At 50.7% G+C, this 21,065-nt stretch overlaps 1 pseudogene; it reads right to left on the bottom strand.

Annotated features, from left to right (window-relative positions):
* Positions 1 to 4,478: 4,478 nt before the first annotated feature.
* Positions 4,479 to 21,065, bottom strand: part of LOC120842011 — a 42,093-nt pseudogene continuing 25,506 nt past the window's right edge.

The raw sequence follows: 21,065 nt of genomic DNA, 5'->3' as shown, positions 1-21,065 counted from the left end.
CAAACAGGTGTCCAAATGACAGCTTCAGATTATGCTCTCAACACTTGGACCTATCAAGGCTCCCGATGGTATTAAAAAACCGCATAAAATAAAAAGGGACATGGCGCGCACGTGCACACGGGGACTGCTGAAATCGGGTTCGCCGCCGCTTGCCACGGCCCGACGGGGGAGGCACTCACTTGATCGAATGACGTTTTAGCGAACGCCCACGTTTCATCGAACGACACTTTAGCGAATAGTCAGACGCCGCGAAGCGGCGTTTTCGGGTGGGCCAAGTGAGTTCATATTTTTGTAATGAGTTGCCGTAGACTGTCGCCGCGAAGCGGCGTAAAGCGCAGCGCGACGGATGAGTTAACGCGGGCCCCAGTTATTCGCTAAAACGACCATTCGCTCAAATGTCGCCTTTCGCTAAAATGTCATTCGCTCTTCTGATATGGACCCGCCCGACGGGCAGACTAGCCACTGGCCGACCCATTAAGAAAGACCCCTCCACTTGTGGCGCCGAATGCAGCACTCTCGTGGCGCCGCCTGGCCATTGCCGGCTGGCTGTCCTGCACTTGCGCCATCTTGCCCCAAACAACACTTACAAGCATGATATCGCACAATGTGAAAGACCTCACTCGAAGCTTCGATCAATCATGACACCGCCTTTGTCGCACTTCCTGAGTGATGACTCATTGCGAAAGGTACGTTGAGGTGCGCAGAGAAATGAAATTCCGGGTGCTGATGAGGATTATGCGAGTCATTTAATTTTATTGCAGCTGTGCGAACGTTATAGTTGACGCAATCATAAAATTCTGTGCCCACTGACACCAACTTGACAACAGGAACCGAAATACACACGAACCTTTCTATGCCACAGAGAGGAGCGCTAGCCGTTTGGAGCGCTTCCCCAACTCCGACGTTACCGCGCCGCCTCGAGGCGCCGTCAGTCCGTTGGCGTCTCGCAGTCTGCCGGGAAGCGAAGAGCGAACGACGAGGAGAGACGAAAGCGATCCCCCCCCCCCCCCCCCCCCCCTTCCTCATACCCCCTCTGCCCTCTACAGCTGGTTGAGACATTGCGGAGGGCGCTGGCAAGGAGGACCCTGCAAGAACAAGCACCCCCCCCCCCCCCCCCCCCCTCCTCCGCCCTTCACAGGAACCGGCGCGTTCACATGGCGAAGGAGCAGGCGAGTGACACCCAAACCAACTCTGAAGGCCCGAACCCCACGCAGTACTTGCGAAGCGAGAGTCTCCTCGCCCACTAAGACGGCCCGGGAGCTCACGTGACCAACCCAGCTAAGAATATACCAGCGCTCACCGCGACTCATCCTGGCCATGGTCCTCAGGCTCACGCCATCACGCAGACTAATGCGATCACCGGACTCATATCCACCCAAAGACTCACGTCTTGATTCGGGCTCATGCTCATGAGCCTCGAAACTCACAATCACACTCAAGAGACCTCAAAACTCACACTCATGAGTACTTCACTTAGCGCTCAAGCTCACACTCACACTCAAGAGTTTTAAGAACTAACAATCACACTCACGGTCAAACTCACGTTCATGAGTTCGCAGGGCTCACACTCGCACTCACACTCATTAGTTCTTAGAACTCGCGATCACACTCGCGATCAGACTCACGCTCATCAGTTCTCAGGACTCACGCTCACACTCACACTCATAAGTTCACGTACCTCACGATCACACTCACACTCACAATCACAATTTTTCGAGACTCGCGGCCTCACTCACGATCACCTCAAATCTGATGGTGATCGTGAGTGATCGTGAGTGATCGCACTCATGAGTGAGAATGCCGAGGTATGGTGTCGTCGCGACGTCCGCCAAAAACATTAAATCTGTTAGCGCGAAATTACCCACGGCCATCCCGAACACTTGTTTGGACGTGCCCTTTCCACCTTCACAGTGCCGCGGTATAGACCCGCCAACCAGGATGACCGCCCCGCGTGAACTTTCACGCGGTGTCGTCGACGGACGTTGAGACCGTAATTACGGCTCGCCTGCCGCAACGTTGACGCGCCATTTGTGGGAATTCGCGTACCGCCGCCGATTCGCCGTTTCCCACGTGGTCCGTCAACAACCCGAGTCCAGCCTTGTTCTTTCACGGGAGCGGGATTCCGCTCCCAGTTTATTGGTACAATAAAACACAACACTACAAAACACTCAATCTAAACTGCAAATACAAGCTACATTACACAATTATTTACAAATGCACGTTAAGCCTAAAGCTAAATACAAAGAAGGCCCTTAGGCCTCGCGTCCCGCGATATCCTAGATCCGGTCGCCACCCACTTGCCTGCCAGTGCCTGCGTCTCGGTCGCGTCCGGAGTTCTTAGAGGCCTCTCGCCCCCTGCCCCACCGAGTATATCTCTCGATGGGCGAGGAGGTTTCTCCTCGCCTGCCATGGGGGCGCTGCAGCGCCCTCCAGTGGCTAGGAGAGAAAGCGGCGCGTCGGGAACCGAATTCGAGATCCCGATCGACCCCGTGGCAACACGACCATGTGATCGTGTCGCGGCCAAGATTGGCCAAATGGTTTGATGCGCAGTGTTGCCAGATGGTCCCAACAAAAAATCGCCAAACGGCTGGGAGGTATAGCCCAAATATAGCCAAAGCCATAAAATAAATATAGCCCAAAATAGCCAAGACTAAACACAACGATTTTTAAGCCTTTTATTGACAATTTTTCATACGCGCAAAAAACACGTTAAATTCCCTTTTTCAACCCTCAGATGCGCCACTTTTTGTGTACATTAGGTCCCCTGATATATATATATATAAAAAAAGCTTCAGAAGGATGAAAATTTGTAAAACAATTACCCATCCTTCGTAGGTTTTCAGAAATAGAAAACATACAATGACAGCTGTATTGTGAAGCCCGGGAGATATAATCATACAGTAAAAGAACAGAATGTAGAAGCAGAACAGTCAGAACTGGGAGTTTTAAACTAGCACCCCCTATATCTAAGGTTCTTACCAATAACCCACCCGTCTATTTTTCTTTGTATAGAATATGAGCGTCCCCCGTTCCGGTTCAAGCTATTTTTTATTGTGTTTCTTTTCTTAAAGTTGGCGATGCCTAAGAATTTTCGCAATGGGCACCAAAGCTGCGTTTGGAGAGTCCAGTCTACGTCCGGGTAGAAGACGTGCTACCGGACCTGTAAAAACGGCGCAATTTGTTTGTTTGATTTGCTTCACTGCGCTGTGGGGAGACCGCTTGAACTCTGCTAGCACTGCTTCTCTGCGCATTGTGAAAACCCCGAAGTTTGTAGAAGTTTGAAGCCATTCTCCTTCCTCTCTCTCCTCTCGACTAGCCAAAAGAGAAACAATTTTTTTTACGAAACTGACTAGAAGTTTGAAAATTAACTAGTCGAACCTCAAAGTTCGACGTCGAACCTGAGGTTCGACAAGAGTTCGGCGCGCCCTTAGAAATAGCCCAAAAATAGCCACATAGCCAAAGGCGAAATTTTGACGCCAACTAGAAAAAGATGTAGCCCAATTTGGCTATATATAGCCCAATCTGGCAACAATTGATGGGCGCCCTCGTGAATTCACGGTGCGCCATAAGAGAGGAGGTTTCCCCCTCTCTTCTCTAGCGTTCAGTCTGCTTCCTCCTCCCCGGCACGTCTTACCATCGCCCTTCGTTCTTAGGTTGCAACGGACTATAGCTAACCCTCCAGAATGAACAGACGACTAACATAAAAATTATTGCGAAACTTCCAGATATTGCCTGTCATTCATACGAAAGGTGATGGAATAGTATGGTATACGAGACGATAATCAAAAGTTTTGAAAACCTGAAAACTTCCGTAAGCATATCGTGACGGTCCGGTCGGGCAGTGAAGCCCGAGCTATTATATTTTCAGTATTATTAAAATGAAATTAAGTTTTGGTGCTACGTTGGTGCAAATTCCTCACATTTTGGTTAAATGTAGCAGGACGTAGCAGGGTAATCACTTTGGCGCAAATGGCGCAGCAATCCAATCACAGATATAAGGAAATGTTCTTCGCAAAAACTTGCAAGGAAAATGCAGTTTGAGAGAAGCAGTATTTAATAAGATATGCTTGAATAAGTCTGTACACAAACTGTCTAAAAACAAAACCTGCCTAAGCCAGTGTATTTTTTTTCACAATGCAAGCTGTTTTTTTTAAGAATTGCTTTACATTTAGGCAATATAGAGTAACAAAAAAAAATTAACTGCTATTGTTTGAAAAGTATAAACAGCTAGTAAAAACCTGTAGGTTAATAAACCCAGTCATACAGGAAGGATATGTTTCAGAGAAGTTCTAACTTCTATTCTGGAGTTTAAACAGAAAAGTGCAAATGAAATATAACAATTATTGTGACATATAGAGTTAACTGGCTAATGGTTGAATTTTGTGAATTGATGTTCTTCATTCCCACAATGCTGGCTAACCTTAGAATAAACATTTCAGGCTATGGCAGTAGTATAAATAATGTGTAGTAGAGATACGCCTTCCTCTCCTTGCTTCTGAGCAGCCGTAGCCTACTATGCAAGAACATAAAAATGGCAACAAATGTAAAGCTCAGGCACAACCACATAAAAAAGGTTAGGTGCCTCAAGGTACCGAAACACTGAACCGTCGAACCAGGACGCATAGCCTGGCTTTACCGTTCCACGATGCTCCTCGTTGCGCTATGTGACGCATTGTAGGCGACCTCCGCTGCTGATGACGGAGACAGGAAGGACGTCATCAGCCATGGCTTGCAGGTGTAGCCGCTGTCTCCAAGCAGTAGGCCCTCGTAAACGCCATCGGCCAGCTTGCCTGACAACGAGCCCTCGGTGAATATCCTAGAGTCGTGGGTGCTTCCAGGCCATTTTGCAACCACATTGCGGATACGGTAAAAGACGTCAACCACTAACTGTACATTTATCGAATGGTACAGATGGCGGTTAACGTACACCTCCTCATGCACTTGTGGTGCCTGTATCCGAATGTGAGTGCCATAAACAGCACCCACGACCGAAGGAAACCCACCGATCTCAAAGAAGGCCTGTTTTAAGGCATGACCCTCAGCTTCACCTGGCCACCTGCATTGTAGATGGATTTGAGTCAGTCTGTAGCACTATGACAGTAACAGTGAAAGTTTTGTTGTTATGATCACATGCTTCAAAATAACACAGCTATCATTCATCGCCATCAATAGTGAGCAATAAAAGCCTCGTCTGTACAATGACAGTACTCAGTAGCCGCAAGACTAGATCAGTAGCAACAAGTGCATAGTTGGGAGTGCAGAAACCAGGCTGTTTGTAAATGTCTGCACTCCTACTTTATTTGTAGTTTAGTTGAATTTGCACCTGCACCAATAATAGGTACTAAGGAAGTCATTTTGTACACTCCAGTTGGTCAGTGTAATTTTACTGCCCAGTTCACTGGTCTGCATGTTACGCTCATTACCAAAGAACAAATATCGAGTGCTGAAGCAACACTTTTAATGTTCCTTTAGGGAGGTACCAGTATACGTGGGGATCGATGCGCTGGCAGATATTCAGGCTAGCAAGCCTACAGCTTAGGAAACAAAAACGAAAGGGTCATTGCGCAGGTGGTGCGCCGTAAATAAATTGCAGAATAGGTGTGCTGAGAAGACCACCTTCAACGAATTCGGGGGTTTCAGCCAGAGCTGGCAGTAATGCAATCACTGTAATGAAATTACAGTAATTTAATTACTTGTTCCAGTAATTAGTAATGTAATTCATTACTTTTTGTAGCAGGTAATTTAGTAATGTAATGAATTACTCCAGCGACGGTAACTGTAATTAAATTACCTAATTACTTTTTCGCACCAGGCATATTTTTTGTGTCCACAATACACAAGAGCGCTTTTCTTTTTATTTTACTTTTTCTTTTTCCTCTACACCTTTCCAAAAAACGCTCTTTGGCCGCCGCTATGTTGCTGATGCTGGGGGATCGGTGGCCGAGTGGGCTAAAGCGCACACCCAGCTCGACGCACGTGGAGTGAGAGCTCGCGCTGCCGAACCCAGGAATCCTGGGTTCGAGCCCCACCCCTGCCCGTTTCGATCTCGATGAGCATCGTACCGGCGTGCGGTCGTGTCTCACTACTGCGTGAAGCACGTTAAAGACCTCAGGCTAGCGGTTGTACCGCACTGGCTAAATTGCTCATCTACAGTGGGTAATAATGTCGCCATGTTCTGGCAGACTAAACTCCTGCTGTATAAACAACTAACGACTAATTTGTTTTTTGCTGATGCTAATGCGGCTGGTGCGACTCTCGCGCCCGCTATCAGCTAGACATTTTCTGCCACTCTCTTGAACTGTGAAAACCCGCTCAGCGCGATTCTCTATGTTTTGCGGTTTTGCATTCGACGTTTTCTGGCCCCTCTTGAAAGTTTCCGCTTACTTTTTCTGATGCATACTGCGTACCCTCTCTGTGTTATCTTCCACTGTGAGAAATAGGGCTGGTAAGTGCCTTCCATTTGAGCTTTTTTGCTCGACATTCTCGGGAAACGAAGGAGGGGAGGTAGGTCGAACTAAGGCCCCTGGTGGAACGGCCCTCGACGCGATTTTGCGAACAATGACGATTGTTCTCCCCCCTCCCAGAGATAACCCGCGTAGGGTCCTCAGTCATCTCCAAAAATAGTTGTCCGGGTTGGGGTGGGAAACGGATCAGTCGCGTGCGTTCCTCTGTCCATCGGTAAACATGCAACAGAGAGTTCTAGCTGTGTGCCATGAACTGTGTAAACAATGTAAATAAAGTTATCTGTAAAAGGAAGTTATCAATAGCTCCTTTATATTTAAAAGTATACAAAAGTAATGCGAAAGTAATGTCATTACTTTTAAAAGTAATTTGTAATGGTAATTAATCACTTTCTGACTGTGGTAATTTGTAATGTAATTTAATTACATTTCAGCAATTTTCAGCAAAGTAATTAGTAATGTAATTTAATTACAAAATATGAGTAATTTGGCCAGCTCTGGTTTCAGCGAACACAATTCTCGCACCGAAATTTCTATACAAAGGGTTTCTGAAATAATGGTGATTGCTCATCCAACAATCTAGGCCCAGGCTTTTTTTCTCGGAAAACTGGCCTGCACATGCGCCTAATATCGGGACGCACCAGAGATGCTCCAGACCACTTACCCTATGAAGTCTCGGGCACGACGTGCCAAGGCCTAAGCCACCCGCCTCACAGTCCGCGAAGCAGTGGAGACGTGCACACGGATGTAGTCCCCTGCGGTGATGAGGAAGTTCCCCGTGGCGTAGAACTGTAAAGCGCGATCCAAACCAACGCTTCTTTTTGCGGCTGTAGGTCGTGCGCGCCCCGGATGTGACGTATTTCGTTACGTTTTTGCTGTTTCCGGCGCGCTTTCTGAGTCAGCACCGTGCGCTTTGGTTTGGACGGGCCAGCTTCGGGCAAGCGCGCAGGCGCGCACGCAGGCGCGAGCGCACTCTGGCGGTCACCTTCCTCGCGTCGGAAACTGGGGGAAAATTCATACGTAGCTTGCACATGACGTCCTTTCCGATGCCCTCCTGAGAAAAGGGGGAGGAGGAGCTCCCCTCTTATCAGGATCCTCCTTTGTACCTCGCGGATTTCCACAAGCGTCGCTATTCTCCTCCCAGAAGATTAGAGAAGATTAACCGGTCACTCAAAATTCTTACAAAAGCAGCTTCCCTCTCCTCCTTTTGCATTAGCAAGCAAAGTGCAACTGCGACAGACTGGCCGGCCAGCCGGCGAAGAAACGCGGAGCCGGAACTAGCTTGCCCTCCACCGATTGGCCGGGACACAGGAGCGCCCTACTACGTCACCGCGCGTTTTTATGCGCGTTGAGAAAGAGGTCAAAATTGACCAACTTTTTTATGCGCGCCCGGAAGAAGCGAAGAAGCGGCGCGACGACACGAAATACGTCACATCCGGGGCGCGCACGACCTACAGGCGCAAAAAGAAGCTTTGGTTTGGATCGCGCTTAAAGGGATTGTCCGGTCGAATTTTGTATTCGAGAAAACAATTGAATGTCACTGTTATTGCCTCGAGAAGCATCGTACGTGCAATATCCGAATTTTATATGCCCCCCTGCGTGAGTAATTGAATTTATACTTTTCCAACCGCATTCTAGCGTAAATGCTGCTTTCGTTGGCAACATTGAAGCTCTGACGTCACAAAACACAAAGCGGGCATTTTTGTATCGTTGTTTGCCTGCGAGTGAACGCCTCAGCGTGCTTCGTTTTTGTTGTTGCGCTCGACTTGTTTCGTGGTTGAGTGAGAGTTTTGTTGCGCGGTTGGGTGCCACAACCACCGGGCAGCACATGCGGGCCAAGACATGACGTTCCACACTTTTCCGCGAGACGTGCAGTGACGAGCAAAGTGGATCGTCGTCGTGCGTGGCGACTGGATTCTCGTCCAGATCGAGATCCTGCTTATGCAGCAATCATCTCATAGAAGAAAGCTACGAGCTGAGCTCTCAGCGGACAGAAGGCTTGTAAGCTGAGGTGTGATGCTGCGCCAACGATATTAAACTACGTCCATCCACTCCTCGCCCAAATCGGATCAGTCAATTTAGGTCTGTTCGATTCGCCTGAACTGGCTGAACTAGTTCGGCAGTGCAGGAACTGGTGCATTCGATTCAACCGGAAGTTGCACGACCGCTGCACTGGCGCGTTCGATTCATCCCAGTTCTGAACGAGTTCAGACCCAGTTCCTCAAAATCTTGCACCGGCTCCGGACTCGGTTCAGCGTCCGTGCAGAAGTAGACGACAAGAGCAGACGGCGATATCAGAACTCCTCGTCCGTCTCTGCTCGCGGTGCCATTTTTCGCAGCGCTTGCTCAAATGTCTGCGATGTTTAACAATAACGCCGATACGAAGGTTGCATTTCCTTTCATTTATGATAATAACGTACCCGCGGTGGACGCGGAATTGAGATCATCATTGAGGGTAGGAATTTGCTTGATTATAATATTTTAAAGCGTTTTAGGCACCTGCTCCCGTAGGTTTGGCTCCCTGTGGTGAGTGTTGAAATATTGGCTCACGTAAATTGTTTCTTTTTGATGCTATGCGGGGATTCACAGTGTTGATATTCTTACTTACAGACACGGGAAAGGCGTTGCCCTCTTGATAGTCTCCGCCTTCAGTTGCTCTTGGATGCATATCGGCGACTCCGATACATTGCAGAGGTCTGGGATTTAGTCCGTTGGCACTCGCATGTCCCCCTTGCTGAGCATAATACTGCATGCTTTGTCCGCTGGTATCTGTCGACGCCCACTAACGGGCCTGGGAAAAACACCAAGAATCGGCATTTTTTTTTTTTGCCGATTCTCGCTTTAACTTGACGCCAAAGTTACGGTCGATAATTGTCTTGGCCAAGACGCTATCGTCAGGCCTTCGTCTTCGAGGTGACCAGTATAGCGACCGCGCGCTGCCGCCAGTGACTCCCGACGCAAAATCATCCTGATGCCGCGAACCTATCGTCGAAATGCAAAGATTCCCTTTGAGGGGCATTTGCCGCTGCCTTCTTGACTTGTAACCGACAGTTTAGAACTTCCTGGCCGAATCGAACAGACCTTGATTATGCAGCGAAACCGAAACCAACAGCTTGGCCATCTCGAAATGATACCAGAAGTTGTATTTAGCACGCGTGCAGCCCGATATCTGTTTGACCCGCGTGTGAAAATGGAGCGTATACTTACGATTCACCAAGCTCGTCCAAGTTAAGTGACGACATGCATTTGAACGGTTCGCCGTTTGCCTTCGACCCGCGGACGTCGCCTCTAAGAGAATGACCCGCAGCCTCATCACCGATCCAGTGGATCCGCCGAAATGTGTACCCAGATGCCGCTTCGTGTACCTAAGTGCCACTTCAGGGGCGAAATCTGCATCCTTTTCTTTGCAAGTGCCCCTAGTTCGATCGGCGTCCGTCGCAGTTGTGTTTGCGCGAAACGGCATACGTTTGCTCGAAGCTTATGGCCGTCTGCGAGTAATATCCTGCTAAAAGGCGTGACTTTTTTTGCACGTGCTTGGGAACTGCATTAAAAGAACCGTATTTCAGTAGGATACTCCCTAGGAGACTATATAATTCGAAACAAAATACAGGACATCTATCGACCAACGCTCGTTATCCCGACCATCCGACAAACCTCTGCGTTTTGTGACGTCACGCAGCCAGGGGCGGATCCAGACCTCCATTTTAGGGGGGGGGGGGGGGCGGTTCCTCGGTGTAAAATGGCGGGGGGGGGGGGAGGGGGTAGTGTTTATATTTTTTGTGGATTTATCGTTTTTACTAAACTCTGATAACATCATATAGATCTTGAGAGCTTTTGTATCGGTTTACCTGTCGGGGATGAACTCTTTGAATTAAAACCTTTCGGGTGACCACGCTAGAGGTATCTCGAAAATTGTGGTGACACTATTCTTTCTGAAACTTGGGTTTCAGACCGACACTACGTGAGCAGTCGATTTAGGGCAGCTTAAAGACATTGCCTTGGCAGACATTCTGGTTGGAGCTAATTCTCAACTGCTGCGGCAACGGGAAAAGCGGCTTAAATCAGTGGAGCGAGTACGTTGCAAACAAGCGATAAAAATGGCCCGGCGGCTTCGACGCTGCTCGCGGCGTCAAAACACCGTTGTCGCAGCGAGCGAAACGAACGCTGCCATGCAAGTTCGTCGGTTGTTCGCCGTATACTTGGAATGTCCAGAGCGCAGGACATGCGGCATTGCCAACCCAAACTCGTGTTTTCGCGTGTTCTGGATGCAACTCGAGAGAACGAAAGCGAATAATTGTTGAATATTTTTGAAAGGATGTTGCAGTTCGGCAACTATAACTTTTGAACTTAGACAAGACCTTAAACCAGCAATGGATCCTTCCAAATTATATTCAATTGCATTTCGTCTGGATATTTTGTGTATCAAAGGAACACTTACTTGTTTCTGGGTAGTTAGCTCATTCGTCAGGGTCGAGAGGACAGGTGCACAGATATGATAAGGCAGAGCGGTTGTAAGGTCGGCGAATCTCAACTGGGCTAAAGGCCGATCACGACTGCAACATGGATGTTTGGGAGTCGGTGTTCACTCGAACGGGCACAGGCACTGTCTATTTAATTTATGTATGGCCGCATCTTTGAAAGGGCTCGTTTTCCCCAAGTCCGTTCGACACATACATATTCGCTCCTGCAAAGCCGCGCGAAAGCTCTGCCGTCAATCCACAGAAGCCGCGTTTAACTGGAAAAGACGGCGCCAAGGGGAGGCAAGGGTAGCGGGCGCCTTTCCTAAATTATGTCCCGCCACCCTAAGTTGAAACGGCATTGTAAATTAATTCCTACGGCGTCGGCTTGAGGACCCCGCGAGCAGCCTCCAGCCTTTAGAGTGCTCGTACCGTTTATCTTTCTTTTATTAGCTTCCCGCCACGAGAAGTCGTACCGCAGGCAGTATGAAGCGCTGTAAAGACTCGGGGCTTGTCCATGTAGTCGATCTCCGCTGGAGCCATGCGTCGCCCAGGACGTCGGGCAGAGTTGGTAGCGAGCCAGGGTGTCTCTTCTCAAACTGTTAATTTACATACTATGTACAGTCTGCCGTTCGGCATGAGAACAACGTGAGAACACGAAGAGGGAGCGTAACACCGCTCTTTTTATAATGTCCCCCTTCCCTACGTCCCTAGGCCAGGACGACGTTCCCCAACTGGTCAGGCACCGCCCACTCGCACGCACACGCACACACAGAGGATAAGTGCTCTTCCGGTTCCTCCAGGCTTGTATAGTGGCAGCCGTTTCTTCAGTGACTCTTGAGATTTGGCCTTGCTCCTGGAATCTAGGTCGAGGTGACACCGAGAAGCTCATTCCCAAACGTCCGGGCACCGCCTATGAGCACGCCCAAACGGACACACCGGTTAATCCTTTTGTTGGCTCTAAGAGAGCACGAACGCCCGGAGGATACCGTCCCACTCCCTAGTCGGGACGGAGAAGACCTTGGACGCCGATATCCGGGCAGTTCCCGTTCACGGCTTATCTCCTTCTTTCGGCTTAAGGGGTGTCCAAACAGGACACTACAAAACGCACGACTCCGACAAATCGTGAAAATTGAAGCGGGCTTGAAGCGGGCGCGTCCGCTTCAATTTTCACGATTTGTCGGAGTCGTGCGTTTGTAGTGTCCTGTTTGGACACCCCTTTAGCAGGGATCACCGTGGCCGTTGGTTCCTGCTTGGACGCCTCAAAGAGAACGCATTTCCGTTTCAGCACCCAACTTGAGCCGGTATCGACGACGGCTTGTCTTGCTCTTTTGTCGACGGTACCAGGGCAGCGGGGAAAATAATCCCAGCTTGAGATTGTCAGGGAAAGGCGCGTCCTCGGGAATGTTACCAAAAGGGGTGGCGATCCGCGTCCAGGTCCGGCCGCGAAGGTCGTTCGTTACAGCTCCTCCACGCAAAGGCAGATCTTGGAAGGGGAGGAGTATCAGCTGCTTTCCTGGAGAGATCAGCTTCGAAATCGTCGTGAGTAGCCAACACATCAACAGAGACACGAACCGCTACAACCAAATCCAGCGAGCGGCAGCACCCTCTCCCCAACCGCCAGGCCTTTTTTCTGCGGCAATAAACCTATCACTTTTTCTGCCATTGACACCACCAAGAAAAGCCCGCGATAGGGCAACATTGCACAAAGCGAAATCGCTGACATGTGTGAAGATTACAAAAAGTAAAAGAAAACGCAATGAAACTTCTTAAAATTTGGCCCAACTCGCAAGGCAACATCCAGAACAAACAATCTCAAAACGACCTGCTAAGTCCGTCTACGTTGGAGTTAGCCGCCCCCCTCTTGTACTTAACCGTGAAGGTTAATTCTTGTAAAGCCAAACTCCACCGCAGAAGTCGGGCATTTTTTGTCGACATTTGAGTTAGCCATGTCAAAGGACAGTGGTCGGTGACGAAAACGAACGGAGCTCCGTAAAGGTAACAAGAGAGCTTTTGAGTTGCCCAAATTAAGCCGGCGCATTCCTTTTCCGACGCACTGTAAGCCTCCTCTCGGCTGCTGAGTTTCCGGCTTGCGTACAGCACGGGGTGCTCCTCTTCCGCATCATCCTCCTGACATAAAATCACCCCCAAGCCGCGATTACTGGCATCGCACTGCACTATAAACGAGCGACTATAATCCGGGGCCCGAAGTATGGGGGAACAGCAGAGGGAATTTTTCAAGCCCTGGAAGGCCTGTTCTTTTTTGTCGTCCCATCGAATCTTATCGGGTTCGGTCTTCCGCAGCGCATCGGTTAGGGGGCTAGCCTTTTCTGAGTACTGAGGGATATAGCGTTGGTAATACCCCGTCAGCCCCAAAAAAGCCCTTATGCCAGTTTTTTTCTCAGGTCGCGGGAAGTCTCTTACAGCCTCAACCTTGAGTTCGTCGGGCCTTCTTAGCCCCTGACCCACGATATGGCCGAGGTATCTAACCTCGCCTCTCGCCAGCTGACACTTACTTGGTTTCGCGGTTAGACCCGCGCTCCTCAACCTTTCAAATACGTCAGAAAGGTGGTTCATGTGATCTGCCCAAGTTGTCGAAAAAATGGCGATGTCGTCTAGATACGGTAGCGCGTAGCTTTCCGCCCCACGCAAAATTCTGTCCATCATTCGCGAGAAACAGAACGGAGCGTTTTTAAGGCCGAAGCTCAAAACCAACGGGCGGAATGTGCCCGTTGGGTTCACGAAGGCTGCGTAATGGCTAGCTCTTTCCGTCATCGGGACCTGCCAGTATCCGCGCACTAGGTCTAAAGTCGAAACGTATCTAGCCCCACTAACCGTCTCAACTCTTTCCTCCACGTTGGGAATCGGGTAAGCCTGGTCTCTGGTGATTGCATTGAGTTTGCGATAGTCAATGCATGGTCGGGGATCCCTTCCCGCAGCCTCTACGATGATCATAGGGGAAGAGTAATCACTTTCACACGGAACGATTACCCCTAAGTGCAGCATGCGCTCCACCTCGTCTTTTAAGATAGCCTGCTGCCTTGGTGACATGCGATAGGGACGGTATCGTACCGCGACGTTTGATGTTAGCTCAATGTCATGCGTGGCAAGGGAGGTTCGTCCGGGAGACATTGAGAACAAGTTCTCGTACTTTTCCAGAAGATCTCTCAATTCAGCCCGCTGTGAGACCGAAAGATCCTCCGAACGAACCGCCTGAGCCATGACTTCATTTACTCCGACCGGCGCTCCAGCCTCCCAAAGTAGCGGAACATCAGTCTGAACTTCCTCTGGGGCGTTTAGTGCCAAGTTCGCCGTTTCGCTCACGTAACGCTTCATCAGATTGCAGTGATAGATTCTGATTTCCTTTCTCTTGCCTCTGGTTTCGATTGCGTAGTTAGTATCCGACAGCTTTTGAGTCACCTTGAATGGTCCCTCCCACTGCACCTGTAGCTTATTTTGGCGTGAGGGACGAAGCAAGAGGACTTGATCGCCCGCCCGGTACTCCCGGACACGGGCGTTTCGGTCGTAATACCGTTTCGCTCTGATCTGGGCCTCGCGCATATTAACCTCCGCTATCTCACTCGTGCTTCGGAATCGCTCTAGCAGATCAAGAATGTACTCTACCACACTCGGATCGGATCCCTTGGTCTCCCAAGTTTCGCGGAGCAGCCGCAGGGGAGTCCGCAAACACCGTCCATACACTAGTTCGGCCGGGCTGAAGCCGGTTGCCTCGTGAGTCACGGTGCGCAGCGCGAACAACATTGCCGGCAGGCAGGCGTCCCATTCGTTCCCACTCTCATAAGTTAGCGCCCTCAGAACCCGCTTCATAACTGAGTGACACCTCTCGACACTGTTTGACTGCGGGTGATATACTGAACTGTGTATAACCTTTATACCGCACCTCTCGAGGAAACCAGTAGTCAAAGCGCTTGTGAAAACGCTCCCCTGGTCGCTCTGGACCTCTTGGGGGAAGCCTACCCTCGCAAAAATTGACAGAAGTGCGTTCACCACCTCCACTGAACTCTGTTCCTTCATGGGGACCGCTTCGGGGAACTTGGTAGCCGCGCACATGACCGTTAGAGCATAGCGGTACCCCCCCTTAGTAGCCGGAAGAGGGCCCACCACATCAATGACCACCCGCCTGAATGGCTCCGAGATTATCGGCACAAGTCTCAGGGGCGCCTTGCATTTTTCATTGGGTTTTCCCACTCTCTGACAGACATCGCACGCCCGCACCTGAGACTCGGCATCTCGGAAGCATCCCGGCCAGTAGAATTCCGTGAGGAGCCGATCTTTCGTCTTTTTGTTGCCCAAGTGACCGGACCATCCCGCTCCGTGGCACAGGCGCAACACATCCGCTCGATATTTCTCCGGCACTACCAGCTGATCGAACGTGCGACCCGACCGATCTCGGTAGTGTCGGTACAGCACACCATCACGGACAGGAAATGAAACGTTTTTCCTGGCCACGCCCTCCTTGGAGGTTTCCCACACCTTATCTAGACTAGGATCAGCTTTTTGCTCCTTGATCAGAACTTCCTTCGTTACGGACACGAGTTTCTCAAAGTTTCCCGACGTCGGGGGCAATATTAACTCGTCCAGTTCGGTTAGCTGCTCTTGGCGAGTTTCTTTTTCGACCGCGACGTTTTCCTCACTTCCCCGGTCTTTCTCTGCTTCCCCGGAACTGGTTTGCTCCGAGACCCCCGTCGGCGGATCCTTCGGTTTTCCTGGGCTAGCCTCGTCATAACTGAGCCGCGTGGAAATCTCGCGAGCTTTAGCCCTCGTGAGCGCTTGAACGAGTCCCTCCCCGAGGCTCTTGCCCTGTTCTTTCAAAATCCTGTCTGTTCGGTTCGAAAATGGGTAGGGGTACTGTGGCGGCAGTTTGTCTGAAACAGCCGCCTCAGTACGCACCTCTCCGAATGGTCCAGAAATCAGAACATCGGCCACAGGGAGACACACGCTCCCCTCGTCCAGCACCGACTTGATCCAGCTACATTTCCCATTGTAATGGGTCTCAGTAACGTACGACGGGTGAACTAGGTCAATGGTAGCCCCACTGTCGCGCAACACGCGGCACGACTTTCCGTTCACTGTCATGTCGAAAAGATACGGACTCAGGAGCTCCTCATTCTCCTCGCACTTACTCGCTAAGGCGAAAACCACCTTTGGTTTTTGACATCCCGCGGCAATGTGCCCAGTTTCATGGCAATCGAAGCACCTTATCGCCCTCCTGGCCTCAAAGGGTTTCTTCTTTTGCTGACTGTCTGGCCCGTTGCCCCGGGAGGTCGTGGAGATATTCTCCTCCTTGTCTTCCTCCTTTCGCGACTCTGTTCTTTTCCAGCCCCCTTTTTTCCGCTCATCTCCGCTTTCCTTCTCAAAGGTTCTCCTCATTCCCTCTTTTCCGCCTCTACGGGAACTGTACTCATCCGCAAGGTCTGCGGCTCGATAAACAGAGTCTACTCCTGACTTATCTTGAATCCAGGTTCGCATGCTTTCAAGAAGAGTCTTATAGAACTGTTCGAGCGCGACCGTCTCCAGCATTTTCTCTTTGTCGTCATACGACTCGGCGACCTTCATCCATTCGACAAGGTACGACCGAAGTTCGTATGCGAACTCCGCATAACTGGCTTCCGACTTTTTGGTCACGCCCCTGAACTTCTGTCTGAACGCTTCTGCCGACAACCGATACTTCTTGAGCAGGCAGCTCTTCACGCGGTCGTAGTCGTCCGAGTCGTCCGCGGATAACCTCGCGATTACCCCGGCTGCCTCGCATGGCAGAACACTCAGCAACCTTCTGGCCCAAGATACCCGATTAAAACGGGCCCTCTCGCAAGCTCTCTCGAAGTTTACCAGGTAGAGGCCCATGTCCTGTCCCACCTTGAAAGCCTGAATAAGCTTCGTCATGTCATAGAGACTTCGGGTGCCCTCTACCTCCGTTTCCCGTCCTCCGCTCGTTTTCCTTAGTTCCACATCGAGACGAAGTTTTTCTAGTTCTAATTCCTTGAATTTTGCTTCGTCTCCTTTTTTTGTTTTGATTTTTTCCCACATCTCTTCGATTTCCTCGTTGTCAAGTTTTTCGTCCTGGATAGCCTTAACAAGCTCCGGTTTTTTCATCGATGTGTTCGCGTCTACCCCGAGCTCCTCACACAAGTCGAGCAACTGACACTTTAGCAAACGCTGCAGATCCATGTCTGTGACCTATCTTGGTGGCAAAACTCTGCACTACCGACACACAACAACCTTAAAATTGCCTTTTCGGTAGTTACTTACGCCCCTGCAAAATACACCTCGATCTTACAGGCCTGGCGACAGAGAAGAGATGCCGTCACTCACCAGACTCGGCTCACGGCCCATGAGATCCGTTGTTGCTGCCGCTCAATGGTCGTAGCTGTCGATCCCACCGTCCGCCATCCAGTTGTAAAGACTCGGGGCTTGTCCATGTAGTCGATCTCCGCTGGAGCCATGCGTCGCCCAGGACGTCGGGCAGAGTTGGTAGCGAGCCAGGGTGTCTCTTCTCAAACTGTTTATTTACATACTATGTACAGTCTGCCGTTCGGCATGAGAACAACGTGAGAACACGAAGAGGGAGCGTAAAACCGCTCTTTTTATAATGTCCCCCTTCCCTACGTCCCTAGGCCAGGACGACGTTCCCCAACTGGTCAGGCACCGCCCACTCGCACGCACACGCACACACAGAGGATAAGTGCTCTTCCGGTTCCTCCAGGCTTGTATAGTGGCAGCCGTTTCTTCAGTGACTCTTGAGATTTGGCCTTGCTCCTGGAATCTAGGTCGAGGTGACACCGAGAAGCTCATTCCCAAACGTCCGGGCACCGCCTATGAGCACGCCCAAACGGACACACCGGTTAATCCTTTTGTTGGCTCTAAGAGAGCACGAACGCCCGGAGGATACCGTCCCACTCCCTAGTCGGGACGGAGAAGACCTTGGACGCCGATATCCGGGCAGTTCCCGTTCACGGCTTATCTCCTTCTTTCGGCTTAGCAGGGATCACCGTGGCCGTTGGTTCCTGCTTGGACGCCTCAAAGAGAACGCATTTCCGTTTCAGCACCCAACTTGAGCCGGTATCGACGACGGCTTGTCTTGCTCTTTTGTCGACGGTACCAGAGCAGCGGGGAAAATAATCCCAGCTTGAGATTGTCAGCGAAAGGCGCGTCCTCGGGAATGTTACCAAAAGGGGTGGCGATCCGCGTCCAGATCCGGCCGCGAAGGTCGTTCGTTACAGCGCATTAGAGGAAACATCTCCCCCTTCTGGCGCTCGTCGGCTTCTTTCTGTATTCCGAAAAAGAAGCCCGACTGAGACGCCGTGCTCTTTCGACTGCTCTGGAAATTTTCGAATTTCTTGACTCCGTTTTAAGACAGAAGTATACCGACCATTGCTTCGAAGTGTAGATTTCGGCAGGTATGTGACCAGGGTATATCATACCGGGGGCCAAAATGCCGAATTTCCGCACCCAAAGAGCCAGCACTAAAGCGATCTGAGCCGGTGCATTGCTAGGCCTAACCGCTGCGATGGAGACGATGGACACCGCAGCTGTGACCGCCAACCCCAATGCGGTGTTCCGATTTACGACGCCAACTCTGAATCCTCCGAAACCGGAAACAACGATCAACTGGCCCGCCCTGCCGGCCATCAACTCGGAACCACCACCGAGACAACCACATCCAGCTCCGGTAACTCAAAGTACCGCGAACGAAATCAAATCGCTCTTAGTCGCTCTGCTAGGGAAGGCCTCAAAAGAGGAAATCACGGAAATGTTCCTGCAAGCTCTAGACGATCTTTCTCGGCCAGAAGCGTCAGGAAACAAGCAGACTACCATAGAGCCACGGTTCAAGAATACACCGATTTCTAAATCTAATGAAAAAGAGTCGGCCACCTCGTCGGCGAGTACACCGGAGAAAAATGGCCGACTAGACGACAGCGAGAGCCGCAAGCGGCATGCGGCCTAGGCGCCTGGGACGTCACTCTCAACACAGGCGGCGACAGCGGACACTCTCGTCAGCACCGCCGCAACGCAAAACTCAATCACAGAAGAGGACGACGGCCCAGCATGGTCTTTGGTCCAATCCAAAAAGACCATCAAGCGGGCACGATAAACTCGCAAGAAGACCACTGAAAGCGAAGGCAAGGCACAGGCCCCACGCCAGCTCTTCACTGTCATACTTCGACCACGAACGAAGACAGACCTTACCACCATACCGAGAAGAACCCTGGAGGAAGCCTTCACAAAAACGCTAGGCACACAATCACAGGAGATATCAGTAAAGCTACAGAAGGAGAGCAATACTATCTCCGCACAAACTTCATCTGAGCCTACCGCCAAGGCGTTACTGGAGATCACTGGAATTCCAGTTGCTAACAAAGAAGAGATTCCCGTACAAGCTTACAAAACACTGCAGGATAACCAAATTCGAGGGGTCATATATGAAGTAGACGAGGGTGAGGACAACACCTCTCTCCGAGACAGGCTCCGATGTGACACTCACGACATCGTCACGGCCCGACTTCTGGGAAGGAAAGGACGCACTGCGATGATAACGTTCGAGGGTAATCGATTGCCAAGGTTCGTTAGATACGCGCTTTGCATCACCCCAGTGTACCCATATAGAGCCAAGGCGGTGACATGCACAAACTGCCACGGCGCGGGTCACAAGCAAGACATCTGCCACAAAGAGACGGTCTGCTCTTTGTGCGGCAAACACCACGAGGAAACGCAAGATGACCAATGTAACACCAACCCGTGCCCAAATCCGACCCCGTACTGCCAGATCTGCAAAAAAAATGGACACTTGGCGACAAGCAATGCCTGCCCGAAGAAGACAGAGATCGGGAAGCTACTGAGGGAAAGGGCAAGGAAGCACGCGAAACCCAATCAAGAGTCCAGGAGGAAGAAGGGGGCACCACCACCACCACCGCCGCCGCCGCCACCTCCATTTAATCCGATCCAACACCCACGGATGCACGAAAGGACTTACGCTGATTTAGTCCCGGGTACCCCCACCTTTGAGAGAGACAGCTACGAAGTCCGGTTTACAAGGCTGGAAAAACAACTCTCAGCACTGAGCCAACAGCTCACTGTTATCGCTTTCAAACTTGGTCGATAAAAATAGGGATTAGCATTGTTCAATGGAACTGCAGAGGACTGGGGCTACGGGCCGCAGAACTCAACGCAAGACACTTGAACAGACCATCGAAACGTCCAGATGCAATTCTATTACAAGAAGTAAAGACAACCACCATCAACCTAACAAGTTACACTTCATACTCCAGCCCGTCGATCCCATCAGGCCGTAAGCCCAACCAAGACGTGCCCAAGGGGCAAGCCATGGTGTATTTGCGATCGGACTGGCCACAACATCAAATTGACTTGATGCGATGGTGCACAGACAGACAAGAAGTCGTCGCAGTCCGTGCAACGCATCAAGGAACACCCGTAATCATCGCATCTGTATACTACAGGCCAGGGGCTAGCAGCAAATCACCAAGAGACAACGGGTGGATAGAACAACTACACATCCTTTACCCAAAAGAACGAAAGATTATACACTCCGTGCGACGCGACTGGCGCGCCGCCGCGCGGCCGGTACCGAAGGTAGGCAGCGAGAACCCCAGAGAAAACGAAACCGAAACCACGCCGCGAACGTTGGTACGCATTGAAGTCGGAGTGGTGCGGTTGCGCTGGGTTCACAGCGTGAGAAGTGCTGCCTGTGCTGCGTCATTAAGTGCTTCAATAGTTATGCGTCGTATCTCGTGGAGACAAAGTTTCACAGTTTTTCACCTCGCCGATGTTTTGATAGGACAGCGACAACGATGGAGCCGTGCCGTACGACGTGAGAAATTTGGTCTCCCGATCATGTCTGCCACTGTGTCGGCACGGCTGACATATTCTACACTGCCGCATTGCGCTCTGCGTTTGTTTTCGTACCAGTAACGCCTACATGTGTCAGCGCCGATGGGACAAACCCACACTCGCAGGTATGCAGTGCCACTTTCGTTGGAGGAATGCCTTCCAAAGAAGTTTCGTCCCAATCGTACGGGTCGATGATATTTCCGGAAAAGTATGGCACGCAATCTGTACTTCATGAAGAAAGATTCGAAAGGTAAAAAAAGTGACAAATATAAATCTAAAG

Source organism: Ixodes scapularis, unplaced genomic scaffold (assembly GCF_016920785.2).
Source record: "Ixodes scapularis isolate PalLabHiFi unplaced genomic scaffold, ASM1692078v2 PGA_scaffold8__174_contigs__length_109621045, whole genome shotgun sequence".
NCBI classification, from domain to species: Eukaryota; Metazoa; Arthropoda; class Arachnida; order Ixodida; family Ixodidae; genus Ixodes; species Ixodes scapularis.
This window is presented reverse-complemented; position numbering and strand designations above follow the sequence as displayed.